The sequence below is a fragment of the Hemicordylus capensis genome, chromosome 16 (genome assembly GCF_027244095.1).
Source record: "Hemicordylus capensis ecotype Gifberg chromosome 16, rHemCap1.1.pri, whole genome shotgun sequence".
Taxonomy (NCBI): Eukaryota; Metazoa; Chordata; class Lepidosauria; order Squamata; family Cordylidae; genus Hemicordylus; species Hemicordylus capensis.
In genome coordinates, this window is record NC_069672.1 from 15,176,092 (window position 1) to 15,193,528 (window position 17,437).

At 52.8% G+C, this 17,437-nt stretch overlaps 1 protein-coding gene across 2 annotated transcripts in view; it reads left to right on the plus strand.

The window, feature by feature from the left end:
* Positions 1-17,437, plus strand: part of DISP3 (dispatched RND transporter family member 3) — a 73,878-nt gene that overhangs the window by 26,564 nt on the left and 29,877 nt on the right. The window contains exon 1 of one of the 2 annotated variants that reach the window (XM_053281040.1): positions 8,561-9,668. The exons of the other annotated variant lie outside the window; for it this stretch is intronic. The gene's annotated coding sequence lies outside the window, so the exon portion shown is untranslated. Of the gene's footprint in view, positions 1-8,560; positions 9,669-17,437 lie in introns of those variants that run through there. 2 annotated transcript variants of the gene reach the window in all.

A 17,437-nucleotide genomic window follows, 5' to 3' on the forward strand; every position in this document is an offset into this window, starting at 1 on the left:
AGGAGAGCCGGTCTTGTGGTAGCAAATATTAATGGCCCCCTTTGCTAAGCAGAGTCTGTCCTGGTTTGCATTTGGATGAGAGACTGCATGTGAGCGCTGTAAGATATTCCCGGTAGGGGATGAGGCTGTGGCTCAGTGGAAGAGCAGAAGACCCCAGGTTCAATCCCTGGCAGCCTCTCCAGGTGAGGTTGGGAAAGACTCCTGCCTGAAACCTTGGAGAGCTGTTGCCAGTCAGTGTAGACAGTACTGAGTTAGGTGGACCAAGGGTCTGACTCAGCATAAGGCAGATTCCTCTCCCTTTTCTGTTATAGATCTAAATGGTCTCCATTCTTTTCTTTAGATTCTCTTTTCTCCCTTGTATTGTTACCGCCTGCCTTTTAATACATTTTGTTCCCTTGTTTGTCCCCATCTCTTCCAATTTAGTTCCGTTGTCTCTCTTTTTAGTCTGCGTAAGATTTTTTTTAGGTCTTCAAAACAACAGTTCAGGGGTGCGATACCTCTGAGCATCTGATTCTGAAGGGCGCACAGGAGAGAGGTCCTCACCATCACGTCCTGCTTCAGAGATTCCCTGGGGGGGTTGGTTTGGCACAGTTGGAGACAGAAGGCTGAGCCAGATGGACTTGTCCTGATCCAGATGGGGCCGGCTTATGTTCTGCAGACTTGTGCATTTCTAAATCTGAGCGTAGGTGACCCATCATAAGAGAAAAGAGGGACACTTGACCGCCTTGAATGCCGTCTCATTTTCAGGAGAGCCAAACCATGCAGATACCCGCAGAGGGTAGGGAGGGCCGTCCCCGCTCAATCTCCCAACAAGGGAAAAAAGATGCTCGGGCTATTTCCCCCCCTTCCAAAGAACTTGAAATGCACATGGACTGTTATTAACAATGAATGACAGCTGCATTATTGATACAGGCAGAACATGAAAGAAACATCTCTTGCCACTTGACAAACATTCCATTTGTTTCGCTGACTTAAAGAAAATCCGCTCGCTGAGTTTAAATATTGCAGAACGGCGGAGGAGAGCGCCCCGGTGTCCTGTCTTGTACCACGTCTCAATCTCCTTGTTCATCATACCTGGACACCAGCACACGACGACGCCTTGTTCCTGGCTTGCAGCAAATGTTCCGGCAATAATGGTTCGCCCCGGACAGCACGTGTTGTCTTGGGCAGGTGGCTGGTAAGACCTAGCTGTCATGTGCCTGACCCATCATCTGTGGCCTTCACGAGGGATGAGAATCTGCCACCTGGTCTTCATTGTTCCTCCACGGCAGTGGGTCTCCAGATGTTGTCGGACTACAAATCCCATCATCCCCTGCCACCGTGGCCCACCTTGTGCCCTCATGTGTTGTTGGATCACTCCCACCAACCCCTGTGACCATGGCTACTCAGACTCCCAGATGTCGTTGGACTAAAAACCCTATTACCCCCGGCCACAATGGCTAAACATGGGTCTCTCCAGATGTTACATAGGCACTTATAGGAAGCTGTCTTATATGGAGTCAGCATTGGTTCATCTAGAACATTAGAACGGCCCTGCTGGATCAGGCCCAAGGCCTTTCGGGTCCAGCATCCTGTTTCACCCAGTGGCCCACCAGATGTTGCTGGGAAGCCCACAGGCAGGAGATGAAAGGGGCATGCCCTCTCTCCTGCTGTTGCTCCCCTGCAACTGGGATTCAGAGGCATCTTGCTTCCGAGGCTAGAGGTGGCCCACAGCCACCAGACTAGTAGCCACTGACAGACCTGTCCTCCAGGAATTTGTCCATGCCCCTTTTAAAGCCTTCCAAGCTGGTGGCCATCAACACATCCCATGGCGAAGAATTCCATAGACTAATTAAGTGTTGTGTGAAAAAGTACTTCCTCTTGTCAGTCCTAAATTGCCTGACCTTCAGTTTCATGGGGTGACCCCTGGTTCTAGTATTGGGAGAGAGGGAGCAAAAATCCACTCTCTCCACACCATGCATAATTTGATAAACCTTTCTCATGTCTCCCCTTAGTTGCCTCTTTTCCAGACTAAAGATCCCCAGAGGCTGTAGCCTGGCCTCATCAGGAAGGTGCTCCAGGCCCCTGATCATCTTGGCTGCCCTCTTCTGCACCTTCTCCAGTTCTACAATGCCCTCCTTAAGATATGGTGACCAGAACCATATGCAATACTCCAAATGTGGCTGCATCCTAGATTTTTGTTAGGGCATTATAATACCGGCATGACAGTTTCAGGGACTGAAACTGGGGCCTTCTGCGCGCAGAACACGGGCTCTACCACTGAGAGATAACTACGAAGCCGCCTTCCACTGAGTCAGGCCCTTGATCCATCTAGTTCTGTATGGTCTGCACTGACTGGCAGCAGCTCCCCAGAGCTTCACGCAGGATTCGGTCCCAGGCCTAGCTGGAGATGCTGCCAGGGACTCAATCTGGGACCTTCTGCCTGCAAAGTTGGGGCTCTGCTCTTGAGAAACAGCCTCCTTCCCAGGCAGTTGTTTATGGATTCGATTTCAATTTGATTCGATTCCGGTTCGATTCCGGTTCGATTTCGGACACTGCTTGTTTCGGGCTTCAGGCAAATTCACAAGAAGTTCACAGGCAGCTGCCTTCTACGGAGTCAGGCCCTTGGTCGATCTAGCGCAGTGTTCTCTGCCCTGACTAGCAGTGTTTCTCCAAGCTTTCTGACAGGGGCTTTGCTCTGTTCTGGCTGGGATTGAACCTGGGACGTTCTGCCTGCCAAGCAGCTGCCCTTCGACCGAGCTGCCATCCCAGCATGGGAAGTCCTGGCTTGAATGTTGATGGCTTGCTCCCTCCCGCTCCTCGCGGTAAGGCCCAGTGGTCACGGTGGGCCTGTTTCTCCCCTGCCCTCGCGTGGGGATTTGCATCACGGCGGGAACGGTGCCGCCTCCGTCTCCAGCACAGGGCAAGTGTAGGTTAGATGTCTTCTCTGCCTGGCCTCCAGTTGACAGAAGCAGCCGACCTTGAGGTCCCTCCTCCTTCGTTTCCAGCCTTGTGCCATTCTGTAACTGCTGCCAGGGAAGCTGGACAGCTGCAAAGATCACTCGGCTCGAGAAGGAGGAGGCCGCTTTTCCCCCCCGACAGGGAAGGGATGCACCGCCATTCTTGGAGCTGGACAGAAACCAGGACTGGATAGCGGGGTTGAATTGCTGCCTTTGCTAAGCAGGGTCCACCCTGGTTTGCATTTGAGTGGGAGACTCTTTGTGAGTGCTGTAAGGTCTTCCCCTGAGGCAGGCACCAAACGGTGGTACTCCCACTGCTGCTGAACTACAACTCCCATCATCCTCAGCCATAATTTGCTGCAACTCCCATTGTAGTTCCACAACATCTAGAGTAAAAGGTGCTGTTGAGTTGATTTCGACTCCTGGCGCCCACAGAGCCCTGTGGCTTTCTTGGGTAGAATACAGGAGGGGTTGACCATTGCCTCCTCCCGCGCAGTCTGAGATGATGCCTTTCTGCATCTTCCGATAGCGCTGCTGTCCGATGTAGTACCAGCTGGGAGAGACCCCTGCCTGAACCCCGGGAGTGCCTCTGCCAGTCAGAGTAGACAGCGCTGGCACTGAGCTAAGATGGACCAATGTTCTGACTCAGTAAACAGCAGCTTCCTGTGTTCAGTCTGACTTGAGAAACAAGACCGGGTAATTAGGAACTCCAGAACCCAAGGCAAAATCCAGCTGGGAGAACTTTGCGAGCAGCCATATGGAAACGTGCTATTTTCTAAGCCACGGCCAGATTATACATCTTTGCTTGTGCATGTCATTCTCCTCCCACTTATTTTTTTTTTTCCCCTTTAAAGAGATTCTTTTGCTCAGGGCTCATTTGCATTTTAGAAACTCCCGTCCTGGCTCTTCTCTGATTGGTTCCCTCCCTCCGTTCCTGGTTCCACGGTTTAAGATGCATTCGACTAGATTGCACAGGGCTTATTGCTATATGTTTACGCCATGCATACTGATGAACAGCTCAGTCTCTCTGATGCGGGCGTCCTGAACGCTTTCCAGATTAAACCCTACGACCGCGGTAAAATGCTTTGGCTTGGCTGTATTGAAAACAACCCCCAGAATCTCAAACCTCCTCCAACAGGAAAATACAGTTACCTTTTTTGCAACGGTCATGCAGTGTTGTAGCACTATAGTGCAAAGACAAAACCCGAAAGAAAGCATCGGAACTGTGAACGGCACCTTGCTGTCAGCGCAGGGACGGTGGTGTCACAACACAAGAAGTACGGAAGCACACTGAGCAGATCCGTAGTGACACGGTTGTAGGGTTTAGTCTGGAAAGCGCCTAGAACATGACACTCGGGAATGAGTAAAAGCATGTGGCCGGAGGCAGGCGTCGTGGGATGCCGACAGGCCTTGTCTGGTTACACCTGTTGTTCTGAGGTTCTAATGGAACCATTAGCGTTGTTGAGGGAGCACTGGAGTATCTCCGTTGAAAAAGTGAGGGCATGACCTTTCACACAAACGACCCGCAGAAAGACTTAAAACTTGCTTAATTGTAGGGGAAAGCTGGCATCTTCAGCACACAACATCTTGTGTGCTTTCCATTTCCCCTTGGCTTTCCTTCTTGCTCTGGTCTGCCCACGATTCTCTCCAGAAGTCATTTCCACCTTTGCAAATAACCGGGATGTTAACACAGCTCACCCAAATCTGAGGATATGCTTTTCTCGTCCTGCTTGGTGGCCTTCTGAAGCAAGCCCCATTTCCTTTTCCTTCTGCAATTTAATGCGCGCTCAGCAGTTGAATCCAGCCGGCCTCTCCGTTCTGGTTCTGCTTCGCTGGCTGGCGGAGAGGCCAAACGCCAGAGTCCCTTTCAGGCAATCAGGCGGTAATAGACCTCGCGGAGCCTGGCTGTCCCCCAGACAAAATTTACAGGGCCTGGGAGGGCTCGCCTGGCATTATTTAACGCTTTGGGAATGAGCACTGGAATGGGCAGAACGGGCGGGCGGTGTTGCTCGGCCTAGACAAAGCGTCAAGGGTTCCAAATGGGGCCATAAATAACACCATGCGGCCCAGGTGCCTGCCGGGTTCGATTCTGGCGTGAAAGATGAAGTTGGAGGCCTTGGAGACAGTGATGGTGATGGAGCGGTTGGAGGGGATGATGGGAAAAGGAGGGAGAGGATGATGGAGAGTCCCTGTTCTGCCATAGCCTCCCCAGAATCAATGGACCTTCCTGGCTGAGAGAGAGAGAGAAGAAAGGAAGTCATATTTTTAGGAGTTTTATTGGCTTGGTTATGGATCAAGGAGTTTTGCCCCCTGTCTGAAATCCTGAGGGCTTCTCAGCTCTTCGTGGCGGCGGCGGCGGACAGAATGTTGCCTCAAAATGTATTTCCATGGGAAGCGGCTGCCTACCGAGTCAGGACACTGGTAAACCCAGCTCAGTATTGACTACACTGACTAGCAGCAGCTCTCCAAGTTTTCGGGCAGGAGCCCTTTCCTGCCTCACCTGGAGCTGCTGCCAGGGATTGAAGATGGAACCTTCTGCTTGCAAAGCCGGATGATCTATACTGACACCACCTAAAATTTCCAGGTTCTCACCACCAGAAAGAAAGCAGGAGTTTGCATGCCACTGGGGTAGGGGGTATAGATTCCCATCTAACTGACATCATTGTGCTTATGAGAATCTGCCTTAAGAATCATATTTCTGTAGCTCAAAATATAGCACTTTGCAGACTAAAATAAGAAAGAGGAGGGTGGGGGAAAGAACGCCCTGCCTCAGGGCCCTTACAATTTCAGAGTCGTGAGGAATCCCATCTCAGTGGCAGAGCACGTCTCACAGTTTATCCCAACTTTGCTCCAAAGAGCTGGGGGTGCCGATATGCCTCCCCTTTATTCTCACAAGCACCAGCTCGTCCCATGGTTCTCTGTCCCAGGTAATGCAAAATGTGGGGAAATAATTCCTGAAGATCATGGCCAAGGTGAGCCCTCCTTCCTAGATCCACGTCCACCCACCGTGAGAGCTGTGCAGCTTTGCATGAGAGACAGAGCTTTGTGGCGTGCGGGTGTGAGTGCTAATTTGCACTTGTTTCCCGGCCTCTCCGTTTGAGTGATGGATTGCTGTCCCTCACATCAGCGTGGGCTGCTCGGCTTCCTTGACGGAGGGGTCTTCCTCGCTGCTGTTCTTCTACCAAACACTCTGTTTTTCCATATGGCAGTGCTTGTTGAGACGGTGACCCTTTCCATAGAAAAACTCCAATCGCTGGAACAATAATCTTTTGTTGCTTTGTGGTTTAGAGAAAAGAGGCGCCAAAGGTGGACATGATAGAGGAGCATAAAATCTCTCTCTCTTTCTCTCTCTCTCTCTCTCTGCGCATGTGCACGTGCATGTGCACCAATGGAAAGAAATACTAATGGGGGTGGGTAGGGGGGAAATATCTGGATCCAGCATGCCTATCTCCAGCACTTGCAGTTCCTACTAGGCCCCGTGTGAGGTTTCCCTTCATCTCTTCTCTAGCTTTTTATCATGCATCTGTCTCAAGATGCACACTATTTATCCCTGAGGCCTGTGAGAGGTGTTTTTTTCCCCCTTCTCACCTCCTTCCCAGATTTTTATCATGTGTTTGTCTCCAGAGTCCCAGAATTTGGGTTCCAGCAAAACCCTGCTGCGGGTAGGAGGACAGTTTGCCACCCTCACACGGTGCCAGATGCCCGTCGGTCCTCCGTGAGGTTCCCCTCCCACCTCCTTTCTGCCCTTATCCTTTTTTAAATCCTACGAGTGACTCAAGATTCACAGGATTTCTGCACCAAAGCGAGTGACATCTGAGTCAGAAGACAGGCTGTGTGCAAGATGGTTACCAGTGCTAAACGAGGCAGGAACGAGGGGGGGACCCCTCTCTCCTCCGCCGCAGCTTAAAATCCATCCTCTGCTCATCTCTCTTCATTAAATTTCTCATTACTCAGCATTTGACACTGCGCAGCTCCGATGCATCAGGCGATTATAGACTGCAGACTTCTCCTCGCTGTCTCCTCCGGGGAACATATTCCCTTGACGGGAGAGGAAGAGGCCATGCCATATTCCCGGTGCATGCAAAGTTCGCTGCACAGGCTTTCTCCCAGCTGTGCTCTCTAAGGATGACGGTGTGCAGCTCCCTCGCAGGGCTGGCGTTGCGAGCAGCGTCAAGAAGAAGCCACTCCACCAACCTGACCTCTGCCAGGGCGGAGAGCAGAGATCTGTGGCCTGCTTTGAGATCCGCCGAATTTTCACTTCGGGACTTTGACATCTTAGTACAGGGATTCTCAGCCTTGGATCCCCAGATGTTACTGGACTTCAGCTCTCATAATCCCCAGCCCCAATGGCCTTTGGTTGGGGATTATGGGAGTTGAAGTCCATCAACCTCTGGGGAAACAAGGTTGAGAACCCTTCTCTTAGTGGTTTGATTTAAGGGCACATCAGATAATCAACTTCAGAGTAGGAGAGGCCTGCTACCCTATTTCTGGGAGCTGGGAGTGCTCCTGATATTTGATCATGTGTTAGAAAAAAGGAAGCTTGCAGTCTTGTCTTCCTCCTGTCCTGTTCCAAAGCTGGGGTCTCCAGCCGCAGTGGCCAATAGCCAGGGATTATGGGAGTTGTAGGCCAACATCTTCAGGAGGGCCGAAGTTGAGCAGGGCTGGTCTATATCTATAGCATGGTGTTACCTCCACGATAAGTGATCTGCTGCTGAAGCTAGGAAGATTTGGCCCCCATGAAGATGTCTAGGCGAGAGACCGCCTGGGAACCATATAAGAAATGCCCTGAGTTCCTTAGAGAGAGAGAAAGGACAGAGACACCATGATGCAGAAAGCTCCATCTGTTGGTTTTTGCCTGTCATGCAACTGTAAGCACAACACCACATAAAAAACAGGAGTGGGGCGTCGTATCAGGTAATCAGAACAAATTTCCACACATCCTTGGCTTAAAATTTCCAGTCAGTCTCTTATGTGAAGCTCAGGGGTGCTTATCTTCAACCCTTCAGATGTTGGACTACAACATCCATCATCCCCAGGCACAATGGGATTGGAAGAGATTCCCCTGATGGGATGGGGCCGCTCTGGGAAGAGCATCTGCATGCAGAAGGTTCCACGTTCCCTCCCTGGCAGCATCTGCAAGAGAGGCTGAGCGAGACTCCTGCCTGCAACCTTGGAGAAGCTGCTGCCAGTCTGGGTAGACAATACTGAGCTAGATGAACCCAGGGTCTGACTCGGTAGAAGGAAACTTCCTATGGGCCTACCTCAGCCTGTTTATCCAAGAGCACAGAGGGGCTTCCTTGACCACAAACACCCGAGTTTTCCAACCGGGGCCCCCAGATGCTTGGCCATGGTGGCTGGGGATGATAGGAGTTGTAGTCCAACAGCATCTGGGGAGCCAAGCCTGTACATGATCCCAGCCCCATAATGGCCATTTGTACTCAGTTCAATGAGACCAACAGAGCGGCCCAAGAAGTGCAGCTGGAATCGCCGCTTTGCTACACGGACTAAGATTTGTCCAGCCCTTCCTCAAGCAGCCTTTCCCCGCAGATGAGAAGCCCCGCCCCGCCCCGGGCTGTACCATTCCACCCATTCCTACGTGGAGAGGAAGAGAGGAGGAGGAGAACACAGGATGCGTAAAAGCCCCGTTACGCAATGGCCCAAACGACCCGTTTGGCGAGGTCAAACAGGACTCGGTTGGGTGCGCTCCGGGCGCAGGCAACGGCGCGGGGGCTCCCTTTCTCCCCCTCCTGCAGGCGAAGCGGTGGTAGGGGCCGGGGCTTCGCAAGCCCATCTGCCTGACCGAGTATAAAAGCTGCGGCAGCCGCTGCTGGAAGCCTGTAAGCCGGCTGTTGCTACCCTGTGCTGGGCTTGGAGAGGAGGGCGTTGCGCGGGCGGGCGGGCGCGCTTTGGGGAGCCGAGGCAGGAGGGCTTTCAGCAGCCAGGTAGCTCCCGAGCCTCTCGCCCGGCCGGGAGGTTGCGTGCGATCCTGTGGTGCAGCCCGCAGATTTTAATTTGTTTCGCTGGGCGGGGTGGGGGCGGTCGCCTTTCTGCTTTGGCTGGCTTTGCGCCAGGGGTCGTGTTGGAGAGCGCTTTGTTGAGCGCGGGGGAGAAGGCAGATGTCGTGGCTTGTCCCGGATTGCTGCGATCTGGCGGGCGGGGGCTGCTGTGTGTAGCCCTTGGCATGCTCCCTGCCTGCTGGACTGGGGGAGGAAAGAGGGGGAGAGAGTTGTCGCCCCGCTCCCTGCCTCTCTGGGTCGCATTGTAGCACCGGGCGGCGGGGTGGGATCTGCCTTTGGAGGCTGCCTGTCCTGCATCTACATCTGGCGATAAAAAGGCTGGCGCCGCTGTGGCGCGGGTGGCAGCGCGTGTGCTTCTGGAGTTCTTCTGTGCCTGCGGACGCGTCCTGCGCTCGGCCCTCCAAAGCGCCCAGACTGGCGAGCGATGCGGGATGCGTGATGCCGCCTGTGCGTTGAGGGCGTCTGGGTCCCTGCGTCTTCCAGGGAGCGGGGGTCCTCTCCAGGTCCTCTTGAAAGCGGTCTCCTCTGGGGTGCGGGCGGAGTTCTGAGCCGCCCCCCCCCCCCGGGGCGCTCACTAGGCGGAGGAGGAAGAAGAGAGGCCGGCTGTCCCGATTCCGAATCCAGCCGGGGGAGTCCCTTTCCTGGAACCAGGGAGCGGGAGGGACCTTGCTCTTCCGGCGTCCGAAGAGAGTTCCCAGACAAGCCGGGTCAGGTAGGTGCCACACATTCCGCGTTCGTTCTACTCTCCAGGAGCCGGGCTGCGGGAGAGGGAGGGGTGGCTCGAGCTGCCTTGAAGAATAGCGTGTCCCAAGGGCAGGGGAGCCGCTCTTGGGGGGCTGAATGGCCCCCCTTTGCTAAGCAGGGTCTGCCTTGGTTTGCATTTGGAGGGGTGGCCATGTGTGAGTGTCGCCTGCTCTATCATCCTTGAAAGGATGGGGCATAGCTCAGCGGTAGTGCATCTGCTGGCAGTTCTGTCTCTGGCATTTGCAGGTAGAGCTGGGAGAGACGGCCTTCCTGAAGCTCTGGAGAGCCACTGCCAGTCAGTGTAGACAGTACTGAGCTGCTGGACCAGGGCTCTGGGGAATGACCATAGCTCAGTGGAGGGGGGGGGGCATCTACCTTGCATGCAGAAGGTCCCAGGTACAAACTCTGGCAGCATCTCCAGGTAGGGCTGGGAGAGACTCCTGCCTGGAACCTTGGAGAGCTGCTGCCAGTCAGTGCAGACACACCTGAGCTTGATGGACCAAAGGTCTGACTCAGTAGAAGGCAGCTTCCTGTATTCCTAAAAGAAAGGTATACTGCTGTGGTGGTGATTTATATACTGCTTTTCAACAAAAGTCCCCAAAGCGGTTTGCATAGCAAAATAAAAATAAATAAAGATGGATCCCAGTCCCCAAAGGGCTCCCCATCGAAAAAGAAACCGAAGGTGGATGTCAGCAGCAACAGCCATTGGAAAGGTGCTGTGCTAGGGCTGGATAGGGCCAGTTGCTCCCCCCACTGTTTAACGGAAGAGAATCATCACTTTCAAGAGGTGCCTCTTTGCTCAGTCAGCAGGGATCACCTAGCCCGCTTCTCTGAAATCTCTCTGTACTATGGGGAAAGGTTCTGTAAGAAATCAAGTTTTGTGTCTAAGCAGCCACCCTCTGTTTCTAGGGGGACCCTTTCGTCTACGCTCCTGGTGTCTCATTCTGGATTAATTAATTTAAATCTGATTATGTATGAAGACTTCCAAGGTGTGCCTCTTGCCCCTGGAATTCCGAGATGCTTTTGTTTATGGGGGCCAGATGACTCTGTTGCTTCTGTCTCGCCTGAGACACCCACCAAAGGCCCCTTTGCAACAAATGTGTGGGTCTCTCAGGCGCCTGGACACTTGTGGTGGTTTCCTCAGCCCTGAGATCAACCTAGAACAGGGCTGGACAACTCAGATGCCCCTGCGGGCCAGAACCAGTGCATGGGTGCCCACATCAATTTTCAGCACACTAATTATCACATTAGGATTATCCTTTAAAATATCCTTTTAAAGGATATCGGACAGAACATAGGCCTTATCCCTGTCGCGTCAGTGGCGTGTATGCCAGCCCCAAATAAATGGGCTCTCCTCTCCCGAAATCACGGTCCCGTTCAGGTTGCAATCCTAGTCACGCTTTGGGGGTCAGCTTCACTGGCTCGCTCCGGGCAAGGGTCTTGCACAGGGCTGCACAACTTCGACCTTCCAGCCGGGAGTTGTAGTCCAACGACAGCCAGAGGGCCAAAGCTGCCCAGCTCCCTGGTCTAGCATCTGGTACCCAGGATGCCTGAGATGCCCAAGGCCAGCGTCTATGACTTTGAGGTAAACCACGCCTGAGCATGGAGGTTCCTTTCCTCACTGTGCTGACTAAGAAGAGCCCTGTTGGGTCGGCAACCAAGTCCTAGTCCAGCATCCTGTTTCCCACAGAGACCAACCAGAGGCCACCGGGAAGCCCTTAAGGAAGATGTGAAGGCCAACCACTCACTGCTGCTGCTCAGTACTGTGAGGTATACTGCTGCTGAACGTGAAGGTTCCACCTACTTCTGGTGGCTGCTAATGACACACAGACTGCCCTGTGGGGAAGTTGGTAGCCTGGGACTCGAGCCACTGGCTCCCTTGAGCAGGAATTGGCAACTGGGTGTGTGGACTGCCTTGCTTTGGAGCTAAATTGTGTGTTTACATCAGAACATAAGAACAGCCCTGCTGGATCAGGCCTATCTAGTCCAGCACCCGTTTCCCACAGAGGGCCACCAGATGCTGCTGGAAGCCCACAGGCAAAAGCTGAGTCCACACCCTCTCCCCTGCTGCTACTGCTTCCTTGTAACTGGCATTCTGAGGCTGGAGATGGCCTGTAGCCCTCTGACTAGTAGCCATTGATAGACCTGTCCTCTATGAATTTATCTAAACACCTCTTAAAGCCACCCAGACTGTTGGCTGCTGTCACCACATCTTGTGGCAGGATTTCCAGAGGTTAAGTATGTGTTGTGTGAAAAAGGACTTCCTTTTGTCGGTCCTAAATTTCTGGGCAATCGGTTTCATGGGGGGACCCCTTGTTTTAGGAAAATTTCTCCTGCTTCACGCCATGCATGATTTTATAGGCCTCTAGCAGGCCTATAAGGAGAGGGAGAGGAGAGCTGGTCTGGTGGTAGCAAGCATGACTTGTCCCCTTCGCTAAGCAGGGTCTGCCCTGGTTGCATATGAATGGGAGACCACATGTGAGCACTGTAAGATATTCCCTTTAGGGGATGGAGCCGCTCTGGGAAGAGCTGAAGGTTCCCAGTTCCCTCCCTGGCAGCATCTCCAAGAGAGGGCTGAGAGAGACTCCCGCCTGCAACCTTGGAGAAGCCGCTGCCAGTCTGTGAAGACGATACTGAACTCGATGGACCAAGGGTCTGACTCAGTATATGGCAGCTTCCTATGTTCCTATCATGTCTCCCCTCAGTTGTCGCTCCACCCCATAAACTTCCTGCCCATGTGGGAGGCAGCCTATTTCTGCACCGAATTGATCCCTTCCCCGGCACTGGTCACCTCCAGAGCCTCTTCCTTTTGAATTCTCAGTTGCATGCAGCAACTTGAAGAGCGAAAATCCAGTTGACAAGAGGAGAGAGATCGATCTCTCTTTGCCAGGCAGCAGCGGCTTCAGTTGCTAGGTTTCCATCTAGACACACGGGGCGGAAAGACAAGCTGCTCAAAGAGCTATATGCCAGGCCAGACAAGCGGGGAGATGAAGGCAGGGAGTCTGGGGGAACTTTTTTTTTAAAAAAAATGTCTGGTGGATCTGAGCTGCAGAGAAGAGGAGAGCTGTCCTTGTGGTAGCAAGCATGACTTGTCGCCTTAGCTAAGCAGGGTCCACCCTGGTTTGCATTTGAATGGGAGACTACATGTGTGAGCACTGCAAGATATTCCCCTTAGAGAATGGGGCCGCTCTGGGAAGAGCAGAAGGTCCCAAGTTCCCTCCCTGGCAGCATCTCCAAGAGAGGGCTGAGAGAGACTCCTGCCTGGAACCTTGGAGAAGCTGCTGCCAGTCTGGGTAGTCAATACTGAGCTAGATGGACCTAGAGTCTGACTCAGTATATGGCAGCTGCCTGTGTTCTTATCCTGCTTCACACAATGGCCTACCAGATGCCTCTGGGGAGCCCACAGGCAGATCAGGACAGGCCAGATGGCTGCAGAGGTGTTTTTTCCACACTAGCAGCATGGACGCCCGATACTGAGCATATTTCTGTATTGCTTCTTGACAGTTCCCAAGGGGTTCGTGTAGCAAATGGGACGAGAATATTGCCCCAAAGAGGCTTGCTCCAAGAAGAAACCCAAGGGAGCCCTGCAACAGCTGCTGGAGAGATGCAATACTGGCCTGCAGGGGGGCTGTTGCTTGCCCCCCGCCCTGCTAAATGTGAGAGCCAGCACTTCGGAGGTGGCTCTTTGCCGAGTTAGTGCTCATCACTGTGGTGTGTGCTTTCGGTTAAAATGTTGGGTGTTGCATCCCTTCCTCCTGCATCTACCAAACCGCCCTGAGCCATTTTTGGAAAGGCGGTGTAGAAATCAAATTAATGATGATGATAATAAAGAACCACTCCTCTATATGTCACTCCGGGCAGGGTTCTTGACAGTGTCTCCCCAGATGTGGCCCGACTACAATTTCTACCACTCCAAGCCACAGCAACATACAAAGGAGGCTGCCGTATACTGAGCCAGACCCTGACTCCATCTCGTTCAGTAGGGTCTACTCTGGCTGGCAGCAGCTCTCCTATCAGGTTTCAGGCGGGAGTCTCTCCCTGCCCTATCTGGAGATGCTGCCAGGGAGGGAACCTGAGATGGATTGCATCTGGGGATGATGGGAGTTGTAGTCCAGCGACAACTGGAGGAACATCTGGGTCTACCTGACAGCACTTCCATGTAATCTCCCATCCAGATGCAAGTCAAGGAACACCCTGCTTAGCAAAGCGGGCAATTCATGCTTGCTACCACGAGGCCAGCTCTCCTCATCTGGTGGGGGCACGTGTGAAAAGCCCCCAAATGGAAGAATCCTTATCGCTCATGCTTAGAACCATTGGAGGGAACAAATGGAGGCCGAGGGGGGCGGGAATACTGGAATTCATAGCAGTCTATGACGAATTGCAGAGTTAATCACTTGTACCCCGCTCGGCTGAGTAAGAACACTCTGACACAGGTATAGTGCAAACTGAAGAATATATTGAAGTAGAGGAAAACTTACATGATCTGGCAGCTCAGGAAGTCCTTTTACACGCAGGCATACATATACATTAGGCACCAGGAGATAGCATAGACATAGCAGCCGGGTAGACCACAGTGGTGCAGCCTTGACCACTGTGGACAGTTCGCTCTTCCTTGAGCCTCGTTCTTATGCTGGCTTTGGCCAATCAGGTCAGGTCAGCACTCAACACCTGTTAATTGGCCTCACATGTTGCCAGTCACCACTTACTGCAAATACCGTGACTTGCACTTATTCCTTAAAGCAACACACACCCAACACCTCACAGTGATAAGTCTTGACAATTTATAGACCACTTCTCAACAGCAGGGGGGAAATGACTTGATTAGCAAGCCAGAGGTTGCCCGTTTGAATCCCTGCTGGTAGGTTTCCACTATATTGGGCAGCAGCAATATAGGGAGATGCTCAAAGGCATCATCTCGTATTGCGCAGGAGATGGCCGTGGTAAACAGGGAGGTGCACAAATCAATTTTTCTGGTTCGATTTGTACCCGAATCGAATCACCCCCCAATTCGTTTTGGGTCCAAATCTGGCCAGCTAATACAGGGGCGATTTGTTTTTGTCTACAAATCACCCAGAACAAGGAGGTTTTTGGGTACACATCATTTTGTACCCAAATGGATTCTCGCTTCCCTCATGGCCAGCCCCTCCTGTATCCTGCCAAAGCCAACCACAGGGCTCTGTGGTCGCCGGGAGTCAACACCGACTCAGTGGCGCACTTTCCCTTTAGTCTTCAATGAGCACAACTTTAGGACTTTTAATGGACTCCTCTCCTGGCCCTGTCGGGGCTTTGGGAAAGCAAGCACTCTTTGTTCAGCCTCCACACTTCCCCGGCCATCTGCCTGAAAGCCCCCTGCTCCTCTTTCAGCTGGCCCAGTTAACAAGGCCTGGCAAGGACCAGAGCTTTTCCATGTTGCTTTTCAATGACTTTAATGCTTGCTTGTTTTGAATGATTTTAATGGTTTGGTTTGGTTTTGATTTTAATGGTTTTGTGTTTGTGTTTGTTTTGGTGTAAACCGCTCTGAGCTGTTTTTGGAAGGGGCGGTATCTAAGTCAAATAAATAAATAAATTGGGGGGAGATGCCAGATGCATCGCTGGGTGCTTAAAAGATCGGGGGCCCATGGCTATGCCTCCCCGCCCCCCGCCCCCTTGGTCATTACACTGAAGCATTCCCTCTCCCAAGAACACTTGCATACGTCTTTCAAGTCCACTGTTTGAATTCAGTGCCGGAAGAGGTCACGGAGGAGGGAGGCAGCTGATAACATTTGGGGGGCCCCGTTCATGGGGACTCCCCCCCCATGATGCCCCTTGGGAAGTACTAGCTTTTCCCTGCTGGGCTGAGGGCAGGGGCAGTTGCATCTTGCCTCCAGATGAAAGGAGCTTCTCCCCTGTGTTTCTGCACCTTTTTTTCACAAGCTGCAGGGAGAGAGTCTGGCTGGCCCTTAAAGGGGTACTTAAAAGGCCTCCGCAGGAAAACCTTTGCTCACACACCCATCGATCGAAGCCAGATGGGTCTCTCCCGAAATCACGCGCCTCCTTTTCCGCCCTCGCGCTTTCAAGGCAGGCCTCTCCACGCCACATTGCTTCTGGCAGCCAATTTTTTGCCGCTGAATTGGAACGGAAAGATGGACGAGCCCCGCAGAATGTGAAGAAGACTCTATTTCAGAAGTCGACTCCTCCTCTTCTTCTAACAGGAGACTGCATACACTGTCAACACCCACCTGAGCCTTCTGAAAGGTTGCTCCGGGATGGCCGACCTGGGCCTATCCAGCTGTCCTTGGACTACAATGCCCATCACCCCCTGCCACATTGTTCCAGATTTCAGAAGTCTCCTTGCTTATGCCCAAGATAATTTTAAGGTCTTACTCCTGTTTCTTGTGGCAGATGTCTACAACTCCGCTTTCCAGTAGTGAGTGCTTCAAAGTGGGCCCTCTGGCGAGCAGGACACCCAGCACCACCCAGATCTCCTTCCCCAGAGGTCTCCTTTCCACGGCCATTTTTAAGAAGGCAGGAATCCCTTCCTGAGCAGGAGAAGAGGCCCCACTCTTTCTTACCATCTCCATCTCCCAGTACAAATTGCAGAAGACCCACTCCTCTCCTAAGACATAGGAACATAGGCAGGTGCCATATATGGAGTCTGACCCTTGGTCCATCTCATTCAGGATTGTCTTCACAGGCTGGAAGCAGCATCTCCAAAGTTGTAGGCAGGAGTCTCTCTCAGCCCTCTCTTGGAGATGCTGCCAGGGAGGGAACTTGGAACCTTTTGCTCTTCCCAGAGTGGTTCCATCCCTTCAGGGGAATCTCTTACAGTGCTCACACTTCTTGTCTCCCTTTCAAATGCAAACCAGGGCAGACCCTGCTTAGCTAAGGGGACAAGTCATGCTTGCTCGCACCAGACCAGCTCTCCTCCTCTGCCCATGGGCCAGAAAAGGATCTGTGGAAGAGAGAGGAAATAATGGCTGGAAGATGGACACCAGCAACAGCCACTGGAGGGATGCTGTGCTGGGGATGGATAGGGCCTGTCGCTTTCCCCCTGCTAAACAAAAGAAGGCAACTGGCCCTATCCATCCCCAGCACAGCACCCCTCCAGTGGCCACTTTTAACCACTTTTAAAAAGCACTTCTTTGCTCAGTTAGGAGGGGCCTTATGCCTATGGGGTGGTCCCAAGGTTCCCTTGAGAGATTCCTTCTGGCAGGAAGGCAATGAGTGCTGAGTTTCTAATCACTGCCTCATAGGAACATAGGAAGCTGCCATATATGGAGTCTGACCCTTGGTCCATCTCACTCAGGATTGTCTTCACAGGCTGGCAGCAGCTTCTGCAAGGTTGCAGGCAGGTATTTCTCTCAGCCCTCTCTTGGAGATGCCGCCAGGGAGGGAACGTGGAACCTTCTGCTCTTCCCAGAGCGGCTTCATCTAGGACTGCGAGGAAATTAATCTGCAAATTGATGCTGGTGGTGAGCTTCCCTCCTGCGATCAGCCCACGTCTGGCTTGGGAGGCCTGCCCGCCTGTGCCCGCCTCTTTGCTGCTTGACTTCCCTCCCTGGCAGAAAGCAGCATCCAGCCTCTGCTCTGGTGCGGGATCAGAAGACTGTGCTAGTCTTCAAGCAGGTGGACACACCTTGTCTTAATTCGCCTGCCTCCCCCAGCTGTTCAGCATTAGATGGGAGAGGAGAGCTCCTCCCTCGTCTCTGTCTCAGGCCCAGCCAGCTGTAACCGCCGAGAGGTTCCTGTTTCCTCGGG